This window comes from Notamacropus eugenii, chromosome 3 (assembly GCF_028372415.1).
Source record: "Notamacropus eugenii isolate mMacEug1 chromosome 3, mMacEug1.pri_v2, whole genome shotgun sequence".
In the NCBI taxonomy this organism is placed as follows: Eukaryota; Metazoa; Chordata; class Mammalia; order Diprotodontia; family Macropodidae; genus Notamacropus; species Notamacropus eugenii.
The window spans coordinates 179,687,525-179,701,114 of record NC_092874.1 but is presented as its reverse complement, the minus strand read 5'-3'; the positions used below and the strand labels follow the sequence as shown (position 1 = coordinate 179,701,114).

General features: G+C 35.3%; 1 protein-coding gene across 5 annotated transcripts in view; it reads left to right on the top strand.

Annotated features, from left to right (window-relative positions):
- The window catches only part of RASSF8 (Ras association domain family member 8), a 110,300-nt gene that overhangs the window by 15,736 nt on the left and 80,974 nt on the right, over positions 1-13,590 (top strand). The window lies entirely within an intron of this gene.

Below are 13,590 nucleotides of genomic sequence, written 5' to 3'. Positions count from 1 at the left end.
TTTTCTTCATTGCCTTTTACTCTTTGAACCCCCCTTACCTGGAACCCCAAGAGAATCACAGAAAATTTAGATACGATTCATGTTCAGGGTCTCTCCAAGAGGGAAAGGAAAGGTAGTCAGCATACAGTGAGTAGCACAGCTCTTCGTTTGTTGTACTACAATGCTTAAACACAAAAGACTCATAAACATATGTTGATAGAACTTACACATGATATAAAGTAATAAAGAGCACCTATTATATTTTCCTGGGAGGTTGAGAATTGAGACATGAAAATGTGGGATGTTTAGTGGGATTATTGAATGGCCAATTTACCTTCACCTCTGCTCCATATTGTTGAGTAGCTCCCTAGGAATAGTGATGAATTTGTACCAATCCAAAGCACTGGTTGTGTATTTTGTGAATGATGCCCAGCATTTGAAAGATGGCTATGGTTAATGATCCCAAGAATAACGAAGGTAGTGAGCTAAATGTCTTAGAAGGTAACCAAACCTGTCACCAGCTTGTCATTAGAACTATTCTCTAGTGAGAACTGGAGTAAGTAGTGAGTGTCCTGTGCTGCACCAAATGGACTACTTGTAGATATTCTAGTAGTGTCCCACTGAACTCATTTGGAATTTTACAAGGAACTTCAATGTGCAGGTAGAAAGCAGTTATATTTAATAACTGCTGAGTCAAATGCCTTTTCAAAAAGGAGAATTCAATAACATAGCTAGTTGCATTGATATGCTGGTAAATGTTTAGCAGTTAGCTGCAGGGAGTGTATATGTATGTGCTAAGTGGTACAGTGGATAGAGCACTGGGAACTCAGTGAAGACTCAGTGAATTTATGAATTGAAATTTGTCCTCAGATGCTTATTAGCTGTATGACCCTGGCCAGGTCACTTAACTCTTTTTGTCTCAGTTACTTATCAGTAAAACAAGCTAGAGAAAGAAAGGTAAACCAGTATCTCTGGTTCAACTGAAAAAAAAAAATGACAATCACATGTAGCTGTATATATGTAGATATACACATATACATATAAATATGGATACATACACACACACAAGTTAAAGTTTTATGGATAGCAAAGATTTGTAGCATGTAGTTTTTAAATAGTAAAACATACAACACTCCATTTTAAATTCATATAGCCAATTGATTCTCACAGAATGCTTTCATTGATTTTTTTTTTTTCTGGACTCTTGCATTCATAGCCAACCTACAGTTACAGTTCAACCATGATTTGATTAATGGTGATACATCCCAATCCACTAACTCTTTTCCCAATAAATTTATTGTCATAAAATATGCGTTCTACTGTTAAATGATTATCTTAATTATACTGATTAAACTGAAACCTCTTTCAGCTTTAGCACTGCTGATTACAATAGTGTGCACTATCCTTTTAGCTTTTCATATAATTAAAAGGACTAAAAATAGACTAATTCTACATTATTTTTTTAAAAATCCTGAAAATCATTGAAATCAGTTTCATGTTTTGAAATTTCATTTAAAATGATATGATTTTTTACCAGCTATTTATGATTAAGTTAGTTATTTATAGAGCCATAGTTGGTCATTTTTCAGTTGTGTCCAGCTCTTCATGATGACCTTATTTGGTTGTGGGATTTTTTTTGCAAAAATACTGGAATGATTTGCCATTTCTTTCTCCAGCTCATTTTTATAGATGGGGAAACTGAGGCAAACAGGATTAAGTGACTTGCCCAGGGTCACATAGCTAATAAAAGTCAGAGGTCCAATTTGAACTCAGGAAGAGGAGTCTTCCTGACTATATGCACTGCCTATGGTCTGCCTTCTATAAAGGTAGACACTGAGAGCAGTTTTGGTACTCTGACCTCTAGCCCTTCAATCTGAGGGGAAAGGAGCCTGAGGTAGGTGGTGTTAGCAGCATGGTGGTGAGTTTAGAAATGATGAGTTTGTCCTGGGAGGGACTTCTTGTTTCATTGTGTTGAAACCAGTCAGGGCAATAGATTCAAAGTGGGGTATGGGAATTCTTTTCAAGCAGCAAATAATATTACTGGTGCAAGAGTGGATTGAAGACACATTAGGTATGTTTAACAACTCTCTGATTAAATTCCAGATTCCTGACAATTTAACAGTCAGCTCTCTTGAGCGAGTACTCACTGGCTCCAGCACACCATTGGCTAATTGATATATAACTTCAAAATCAATCTGTATAAATGTTTCAGTAGTAATTGCACAAAAATAAATATTTTTTCAAAAGAAGACCCTTATATTACGCACTTTCTACTTTGCTAGAGGTTGAACTCACATTTCCAAAATCCATGATGAAAGATTCCATTTTAATGTGTATCTACGTTTATGTATATGTACGTATATATGTACATGTGTAAATGTGGACAAATGTATACATTTATAATATAAGTACTGGAATGTTTCATATAATTAAGAACTGAAGAGACAATAGAGCTAGCCAGGATTTTGTCAGGGTCCTTCTAAAAGCTATTATCTGATATTTCTTACAGGTATCCCCAATTAAAAAGTGAAAGTACACTCTAAGAAGACAAGGAGACTGTCTTAATTTTATATTCACAGCACTTTGCAAAAAGCAGAGAACCTTAAATACATGGCGTCCAAATGAATGAAGTGACTCTAGGATTTTAAACCATAAATTTAGAATATTGTCAAGGGAATTCAAGTTAAGAACTGACACAGTTTTCTGAATTTACTGATTGTGTTCAACTTGAAATTGTCATTTTTATTCCCTGAATGGAATATTTTTACTGTCGCATATAGTAGTAATATTGAACTTATATGGAGGATAGATTTTTTTGAAATATCAGCCTGAAATTGAATAGTTCTCTCAAAGCTCCTTAATTAAAATCCTGTACTTTTATGGTTTAGGACTTTATACCCAGACTTGTTGACTCTCATTTAACATACAGTTCTTAACCCCTAACCTATTTTCCTAGCAAATTAGAAGTGGAGGATGAACTGGCAGTAGCTGGACTAGTGACCTTTAGTGACAGATAGTTTAAAGCCTTAAGGGGAAAGAACTAAAGTAAAAAACTCTGACTGTACAATATTGCCAGGGATATTTATCATCATAGAACACTACAGCCAGAATACCACCAGCAAATTAAAATTTCTTCTGTCTGTGGAAAGAAGAAAGCTCATGACCAATCAAGAAATAGAGAGGCCCATAAATTAAAATCGATCATTTTTGTTACATAAAATTTAAAATTTTTGGACAAATTTAATATCGCTAATATTCAAAGGGAAACAAATTTTTAAATGAGAGGGAAAAAAAATCTTTGCATCACATTTTTCTGATAAAAGTTTGTTTCCCAACTGTATAAGAAATTGTTTAGATTTACAAAAAAAATCCATTCTCCAGTTGATAAAAGGTCTAAGAATATGAACAGGCAGTACTCAAGGAAAGGAAGCCAAGCTATTGATAACTACATGAAAAAAAGCGTTCAGAATCTCTACTAATAGAGAATGTGAATTAAAGCAATTCTATCTTACGCTCATCAGTGACAGAGATGGCGAAGAAAAGGGAAAATGGTCGATACTGGAGGGACTGTGGGAAAACATAATATTGATACACTGTTGGTGGACCTGTGAATGGATACACCATTCTGTAAAGCAATTTGAAATTATACATAAAGAGTATGTGTCTTTAACTCAGTTATACCACTGCTAGGTACATCTAAAAGATCAAAAAAGAGAAGAAGGTCCTTTCTGTAAAAAAATGCTACTAGCAGCTCTTTTTGTGATGGGAAAGCCCCTCTGGAAACTAAAGGGATACCCATTCATTGAGGAAGGGCTGAATAAGTTGTATGTAAATGTGATAAAGTTACACTATAAGAAATGAGGAGCAGCAGAGTTGAGATTGTAACCTAGGGCTTCCCATTCGATATTTGCTCTAGAGTGGAGAATGAGAGCTTCAAGTAGACAGTGTTCTGTCTTACTTAAAGTGTGGTGCCATTAAGCCAAATTTGTTGAGACTTTCACTTTTCACCACATCTTTGCTATCTTCTTCTGATCCCCTGTGAACATTTCTCTCTACACTCCTACAATTCTGCCACCTCCAGTAGGATCTCTTTTAAGTCTACTCAATCTAGTTAAGTTACTTTCCCTATCTTTGTTCTAGTGCCATTTTATTTGTGTTCTATAGGCACATCTGGAACTGGTAGGCTCCGCTTTCCTTCATGGGAAAAGACCTTGTTACAAAAACTCTGGAAAATCTTTTCAGTTGAGTTTCATCTGTACTTGCCCTCAGGATGACTTTGCATAATTGGATTTTACTTTCCACAGCTTTTTTTTTCTGTTTTATAAAGCAAAACTGCTTATAATATTCTATCATTCTTCTACAATATGAATGAGTTCATATTATTTTAAATCTGTTCTGCCCTTCCCTGTGATAGCAATCTTTTTATTAGGCACGTGAAGTGGTTTTTCTTAAACTGAGGTACTTTCTAGGCTTTTTTAGTCTTGTTAATTGGTTTTATGTGTGTGTGTATATTTGGAAATTCTATAATTTGTGAAGTTCATTCTGTTCATATCCAGTTTTTTGTTTTGGAATCAACAGCTTGCTTAGGTTAATTTGGAGTTTAATTTCATATCATACCTTTTACTAACTTCTTCCTTTGTATTTGTTTTATTTTTTATCTAAATAGTCAGTAGTTTGACTGTATACAGATAACTGTTTCAGGAATAATGCCTATATGAGACACTGTCATTTCTTCCCTGTTCAAATATGATAAATTGTGTATGCTACTATGGTAATATATACACATATATATGCACACATATATGCACATATACACACATGCATGCATTATATACATACATGTGTGTATGTACATTTGGCCTATTTTATTCCTTATTACTGGTACGTAATTTCTAACACTTTTTACTTACTTTGTCTAGTCTGAGCTCTTTGTTGAATTCCTCTCCTGCTTCATCCTAGATATCACCTTTTTCCCTTTCCCTTTCCTCTCCCATTTTTCCCCTGAACTTAATTTTTTTCAATTAATAAGCATTTATTTTCTTCTCTCCCACTCCCTCCCCAATTAAAAAAAAAGGAAAACAAAAGCAAAACTTTTGTAACAGGCATGCTTAGCCAAGCAAAATAAATTCCCACATTGCTCAGATCCAAACACCTATGCCTCATTCTTCATCTTGAGTCCGTCAATTCTCTCCTATATGTAGCGTTCTTCATGATCAGTGGTTGGGAATCATGGGTGGTCAGGGCATTGATCAGAGTTCTTAAGTATTACCAGTTGGTTGCCTTTAAACTATTATTGTTACTGTATAAATTTTCTTTGCTAGTTCTATTCATTTCACTGCACATGAGTTTATAAAGTCTTCTCAGGTATCTCCAAAACCTTTTTTTGTCATCTCTTATGGTACAATTGTGTTCCTTTATAGTCTTACGCTACAATTTGTTCAGCCATCCTCTAATTGATTGGCTCCCCCTTAGTTTTCAGTTCTTTGACACTACAAAAAGAAAAAGATAATATTTTTGTACATATAAGTTCTTTTCATTTTTAAAAATCTTTTTGGGGAATGGGATTAGTGTTTAAAAGAATAAAAACTTTTAAATTCATTGTAGTCAAAATTATCCATTTTATCTTCTGGGATCTTTTATCCTTTGTTAGGTCATAAAATCTGAAAGATAATCTCTTCTTGCTCTTTTACTTTGGATTTTACCTTGATAGTAGTGAAGCTTTGGTTTAAACCTAATTATTGCCAGACTACTTTCCAGTTTGTAATTAATTTCATAGTTTTCTTGGATGGGATCTCATCTTTAGAGTACAGTAGCTAATTTTAAATTTGCTGTATAGGATCCTTCTTCTTGCCCCTACCCCATGGTGTCTTTCTTAAAATGACAGACTCAAAACAATTTTGAATGGCCTAAAAAGATTTTCATTGTTATTTAAATATCTAGGCAAAATATAAGAACTTTATAGAATTTTTTTTCTTAACGGCTTTCACTGCTATTTGAACACAATGATGTTCTATATTAAATGTATATTAAAATATACAATCATACTTTTAAAAAATTGCTTGGCATTTTAGGGGAAACACTGTGGCATAAAAATGAGTACACAGGGTTGAGAATTAGGGGATATGGGTTCAAGTTTGTGATCTCTTATGCTGCTGGATGTCCTTAGGCAAGGCACTCAAGTTCTCTCACCTCAGTGTAAAATGAGAGAGCTCATAGCATCACCCAGGTAATAAGCACCACAGATTAGATTGGAAAACAGATTCTCTGAATCTAAATCCAGTACTTCTTCCCTTCCACTCCACCATGCAATGGGTCCTCCTAACTCAAACTTAGATTCTGAGTTTTATTTATGTTGTCTTTTTATACATGACAAACCCATATTTGACTTAAGAATCAAAGGCTTTAGAGTGATTAAGAAAGGACCATTGCTGATCCCTTAATATTTTTGACAAGGTGTTTTTTAATGAATAATGAACACATTTATTATTTCAATGATTTTGAAGAATGACATGATATTAATCCATTTTTATAGTTATTATAATTTGCCTGGAGCCTTGGACAAATGGAAGTTATTTTTGCTATTTTAAAAAGAAAGAATTAGAAGCATCTCATCCCAGAAATATTGAATCTCTTTGCCAAGTGGAGAGGCATACCAGCCAAAGGCTACACTGGTTTAGCATACAATCTCATTTGCAAAACATAACAGAGAAAGATGACAGAAGATTATAGACATGTTCTTCTTACAAACAATGAAAGGCAGTTGAAAGAAAGTTTGGCATGGAACCCAGATAAGCAAAGAACATTGGTAGATAAAATTGGAAAGAGGACAAAAAAAGATGTGAAGTTGAATGAATCTGTCAGTGTTTGTATAGTGATCAATTCTCATCAGTAGTGATGGGGGAACCATCATATTTGATTCTTCTACCTCTATACACAATGCTTTCTGAGTGTAAAAGGCATTGGTGTTGGACTTGACCAAATCCACTTTGAAGGCAATGTAAGTTTAAAGACACGTAGGTATTGATATATACATATAAGCATGTGTGTATGTTTACCCACACACATATGTATACATGGTTACATATCTATAGCTATATATCTCTGTCGATCTATCTGTAATAGAAAGGGAAGATTCCAAAAGAAGGGAATGGTTCAAAGTAACCTCCCACGATGTCTTCAAGCAAAGACTTGCTTTATTGGATATGTTGTACTGGGGATTCCTTTTTATGTGTGGCTTCTCTGATTCTGAGTAGTAGATTTAAAAAATCAAAAAAAGGTTGACTGAAAAGATCTGAAATAGTAACCCATATTCCTGTTTTCTCAGTATTTCTTTGAATCTGTAGTTATACTGACGGGGGGTATAGATTGCTTCCACTGGTGCACATAATTGGAACATAATCTAAGGAGGAAGGGATGCCAGAAGCTATCTAGTCCAACTACCTAATTTTATAAATAAGGAAACTGAGGTTAGAGAAATAAACAGCAGACCAGAGATTCCAGTTTGTGCCAGTCAGTCAAAAAGCTTCTATTAAGTGCCTATTATATGCCAGGTACTTTGTGAAGCAGTGACAATACAAAGAGAGGCAAAAAATAGTCCCTGTTTTCAAAGAGCTCATAGTCTAATAGGAGAGACAACATAAAAACAACTGTACAAACAAGCTAAATATAGGATAAATTGAAGATAATCAGCTGAGGAGAAGGCACTAACATTAAGGGGGATTGGGAAAAGCTACTTGGGATTCATTCATGGGATTTTAACTGGGACTCTCAAGTTTAGTGCTTCAGGTTCATCACTCCAGTGCACCAAGCTATTTGTGTTAACGTGCATGTTTTTTGTTCATACTTTTCTATAACGCCTTCAGAGGATTTGCTAACATTATTCATCTGAATCTCTCAATATCTCATGAGTATCATGCAGGCTCTCCATTTATGATCTGTTATTTGTACTCCACACATGAGCTATATTCAAATCCTCTTTCTGAGATTTCTTACCTGTATGGCCCCAGGCATCTCACAATCTCTTGGGATCTCACTTTGTAAAATGCGAAAGTTTGATTATATGGCTTCTTAGATCCCTTTAAGCTCTAGATTTACGGTCCTTTCCTAGTGATACAAGTCCTTGATTATGTCTTTTGTAGTGCTTTTCCATCTCTATAAAATCTAATTAATTTCCTTGCAACTTTTTTCTATTTATAATTAAAACATGAGTAGGGAACAGATAAATTTTTGTACACAGTTTTGCGTAATAGATTACATCTTTGTGGTTATACAACTTAAAAGTATAGAGAATATAATATCTGGTTTATCGTTTGATTTTTTTTAATCTTTTGATACGTAGGAACAAAGTGCAAACTTGAGTTTTTGTACATATGTTAATATTTATAGGACTATATGATAGGTATGATTACTAAAAGAACTTTGGTAGTTGGTTGAATATTGGCTTAAAATAGGAAGGTGCGTCCTAATGTCATAGAAGATTTCCTTTTCAAAGTCCAAACAAAAGAAGGCTTCCTTCCATGAAGCTTTGTAATTTAAGTAGAACCTACTGCATTTGTCTGGAACATGACAGTCTTCTTCTGTGAGTGCATAATATTCTGAAAGGGATTGCTGAACATTCATGCTTAAAGTACAACATAGATAAAAAGGAGTAATGCAGAAATTGAAATGCAACTGGAAAGGGAATTCATTTTGTGTGTGGGATGTGTGTATGTGTGTCTGTGTCTGTGTGTGTGTATAACATGTATTTCCATGTGAATATATGTCTCTGTGATACACAGAGATAATAATAATTAAGAATTTTTATTCTTGGGGCAAACACTACAGATTGTAACCTGGTAAATTTGACCCCCCTTGATGCCACAATGAAAGGTAAAGTGAGGGAAGATAATTCTTAGGATATACTAAAACAGTGTTGGAGTCAGATAGGAACAGGGGCAACTAATCCATATGTGAAGATCCCTGCCCACCACACATTCACTTAGTTTTAAATGTGCTATTATCTATTCATTATTGTATTTTTATTTATTTCAAGTATTTCCCATGTACATTTTAATCTGGTTTGGGACACACTTGGGAAATGTGGGAATGTGACTCATGGGCCATGTTTGAATGGTGGGAGTCTATGAAGACCACTTGATAACTTCCTATTTAAACTGGTCCTAGCACCTAATTATCAAGAATAATTATTTGTCTCTTCCTACCTGGCTTCCAAGAAGCCTAAGGGGTAGTAGATTGGCAACCTGTACAACAAAAAGATCCTTTAAGGGAAAAGGATGAAAAAGGTCTTGAATAAATCAACCAGTAAACATTTATTAGGCACCTACTGTGAGCCAGGCCGTATGCTAAGTTCTGGGGATAGGAAAAGAGGCAAAAGACAATCTCTGCCCTCAAGGAGTTTGAACCCAACCTTCTGCCCCCTGCTGCCAAACCATCAGAGTAGCATATGACCGCCGTAAAGGAGATCACCAAGTGCAGGTGTGAGTAAACATGGCCCTGGGGAGAAATTCTTTTTCCTATGAGCTGTGAATAATTCCTAGGACACTGAGCTGGGGAGAGTTCTGGCAGGATTTAGCCCTTAGGCGGTAGTTTACTGATATCATTCTAGTCTAAATTCTTAATTTTTACCGAGGGTAAAACAGACAGAATTAGTGTCCAGCAGGGACTAGGATCTAGTACTCCTGATTTCCAGTCAAAGACACTATATACTCCCTCTCTCCTTTTCTCTCCCTTTCTTTCCTTCTCTCTTTTTCTGTCCCCCTCTTTCTCCTTGTCTCCTCTCTCTCTGTCTTTCTCTCCCTTCCCATTCTCTATCTCTTTCTCTCATTGTGCCCCCTCCCCCCCACTTTCTCTCTGTCTTTCTCTCTTTTCCTCCCCTGGCCCTCTCCCTTCCTCATCTCCCTTTTCCTTTCTTCTCTTAGTCTGGTTAAGGCCTCCAACCCAAGTCTGCTGAAACTGCCCCTGATTTCACATTGGAAGCCTGCTCATGTCTCCACTTTTCACCATTTGTCACTGGTCATAGTTCTACCTTTACTTTACTACCAGGCCTTGCACCTTGTCTTTTTCCTTAGAATATAATCAGCTCCACTTAAAATTTTCTACCCTGGACCAAACAAAGCCCTGCTGGTTCTATATATAAAATCCCACCTATATGTGTACATGTTCACATATGTTCATGCATGATTGTATATGTGTATAAATGTATATAAATGTGTGCATGTGTGTCTGCAGTACCTGTGAAAGCTAGGTACACACACTTATGTGTATATTTACTCAGGAGATACTTGCAGACATACATCTTTGATAGACTCTAAGGATGGATGAGTTAGTCTTAAAATTATGTGGCAAGAAGACACAATGTTTTTGTTTGCATACGCCTGGGATGCTTAGATCAGCTGATTGGAATATGGTGCCAATGAGGTCAAAGTTGCAGATTTGATCCCCAAATAGACCTTATCCTAAATTAGCCATTTTGCAAATGTATTATTTTGGAACGAGGGGAATGGGAGACCAGAGTGGCAGGTCACTCAAATCCATTAACCCTACTGGGAAAATAACTGAAAATATGTCATATTGGTTAATTAGTAGTCACTTAAAAAAAGTATAATAGGAATATGATCAAATATTGGTATTGGAAACCGGATGCTTTTACCTAGCTGCTTTTTTTTTTTTTTTTTTTTTTTTTAACCAGCAGGTCTTTGATTTTAATGTTAATTCAAGTTGCTATCATATTGTATTATGTTACAGCCTGGTGAAACTATTCAAATTGTGGACCTCAGTCATATCATGGATACTTTTCTTTTAAGCTGTCTGCTCCAGCAGAAAATGGGGAACTCTGCTACCTGTCATATATTCTTGAATATAGGATATCTGTATTAGGGGAAAAAATGCTCCATAAAATGAGTTTTCTATATAACTAATTCTTATTCCTCATTATTGTCCATCATACTATCAGACAAGGTTCCTATAGGAAAGAATTTGACCAGGGTAATTAAATCATATAAAAAAACTACAGCAAATGTTTTTGAGGGAAAAGATTTATTTTCCAATAAAAGTATACAAAATTACTAAAAATACTGGAAAGTGATTTATTGACATGAAATGATTGCACAAGCACGATATGTTATGCTAAAGGGACTTGCCAACTCACTCTGAATTAAATTTTTGTTACTTCAGATTTCCTTACTCCTCACAGAAGCAAACTTTTTGGGGGGGGGGGTGAGGCAAGGATTTCCTAAGATAACTACTTTGATTGACAACTCAATAGTTCCCTACACTACTTGATCTCCCTTTGAAATGTTAATGATAACAAATGACAAGTTCCTGTTCAGTGACAACAGAGGCTGGCATAGCTTCATGCCAGTGATTGTAGTTACAGCAGAATCGTGGGGGAGGGGAGGATAGGAATTTGTTCACCCTGTTTTCCCACATAGCTAAATCTCTTTTTTAGAGGGAAGGGTTATTTAAATAAGAAAATGAAAAAGACCTCTGAAGTTCAGAATGAAATGCTAGAATCTTTGCTTTTTAGACAGCTTGCAAACATTCAGCCCTTACCAGGGTCCTGGGGATGGGACTTCTTACCACAGCCACCACCCAAGCAGTTATTTTTAGTTCAAAACTGGATTATACTGGGTTGGTGGTGGTAGCAAGATGCCCTGGGGCCAGACTGGTTCACAGAGCAGCTGGCAGATTCCATACACCAAGGGGTTCAAGTTAAGAATATTAAATCAACATGCTAATTTGTAAATACTACAGGTCAAAATCTGTTAGACTGCGAGATACCTGTTCATGGTGAAAGAGGGAAAGGCTTTTCAAATACTTTAAAATGCATCTGATTTATTTCAGTATGAGTTTTGGGTTTTTTTTTTTAATTCTCATTAATTAAAGCTTCCCAGAAGTAGAATAGTCTTCCACGGGAGGTAGGGAGTTCCTCATTACTGGTGATGTTCAGATTGAAGTTGGGCATTCTCTTGTTCATTGTCGTAGATGAGGTTCTTGCTAGAATATGAACTGGACTTAAGTGATCTTTCAAAGGCATGTCCAATTTGAGATTCTTCAATTCTATGAAATATAACTAAATATTTGGCAAGAACAAGCATGGTGTTTGATTATAAGCTCTGTTAAGTAAAGTTGGGGATCTTCTCCAGTACTTAGAACAGTACTTTCAATATAAGGCATGTATTAAATATTTGCTCAAATGAATTGGGTGAATGTGCAAACAAGTAGATATTAAAAACTGTAGTAGGTCCCAAATATATCATTTCAAGCATTTTCATTTAGCATTGATTACATAATTTACTTTCATATTTGGGACTGTATCTTTTTAAAATTCCAAAAACCATTTTTGGAGATAAGCATGAAATATTTTTTAAGAATTAAGAAATTTGGAATTATGTTGCTTTTGATTGAGTATGTTATTAGTAATGGAAGCTTGCATTTAAATAACCTGTTCAAAACCAGAATTTATGAATGTGATTTTAAAGATTGCTCCTAGCAAAATCCTATAAAGTAGGTGTGAAAAGTTTCCTTTTTCTGAATCAGCTAAGGTACAGATAAGTTAATTCTGTCATGTAAGATCATACAGGGCAGTAGGAAAATAAGGACTTTAGTCTCATCCTGATCATAAATGACCAGTTTAGGGCATTAGCTTACTAGTCAGTCCTTTCTTTGACTCATATCAAGGGGTTTTTCCCTCACAAAGAGCCTACTTCACCAAACAGGAACGTTTTTGTTAAAATTACAAAATTTCCTCATACAAATTTCCAGCTCATAAAAAGTCAGCAATTAATTATTCCCATAGCGATGCACACATTGTCCAAATGACTGGTAGATCTAGTATTTCAATATTTCCTGCGCAGCATGTGATTTTACATTGCATAATGAACTGCCATGTGCCTACTACCACCAAACATGAACTCTGTTAGTACTAAGATTGTTCTCTTGGTTAGTAACTTTGGAGATGTTAGGGTAGATCAGTTCTTCCTAAGATGTCAGAGCTAAGCTAGGATAAAATGTGATGCTATTCCAGAATATAAACTCTAAGACTACCTTGTTCAAAGAGAAGGAGTAAGTTCAGTGTCCAAAGAAGTCTGTTGACATAGTAACATGCTGTAAGGAAGAAATCTAGTTACGGGTCTAACATTTCAGGTTACAAAAGCACACACTAATCTCTCTACAAAAGTAAAGCGCGGTATAATGTTCGGCTTTCAGTCTGAAAACTACTTCTTCAGTTCTACAAGTATTCATTGACCATGGGTCACTTAACCTCTCTAAGTTTTGGTTTCTTCATTTTTAATGGATGATAATATTAGCCAACATGATAGGATTGTTATGAGGATCAAATTCAACAACATACACACAGTGCCTTTTGAAAACAAAATGCTGTATAAATATAGCTTTATTCATTGGATCATAGATTTAGAGCTCTCAGGGACTTTAGAAGCCCATCAAGTACTTTCTGTTATGGAGAACTGTGCTGAGCAATAAGAATGCAGTCTGGAATGGTTTCTTTTAAAAAGTCAAATTACTAAATTATAATAAAAGATTTTTAAGGCAAATCATGAAGCTATCTGATTAATACTATATACTGTGAAATTAACTTTATAATGAAATTAT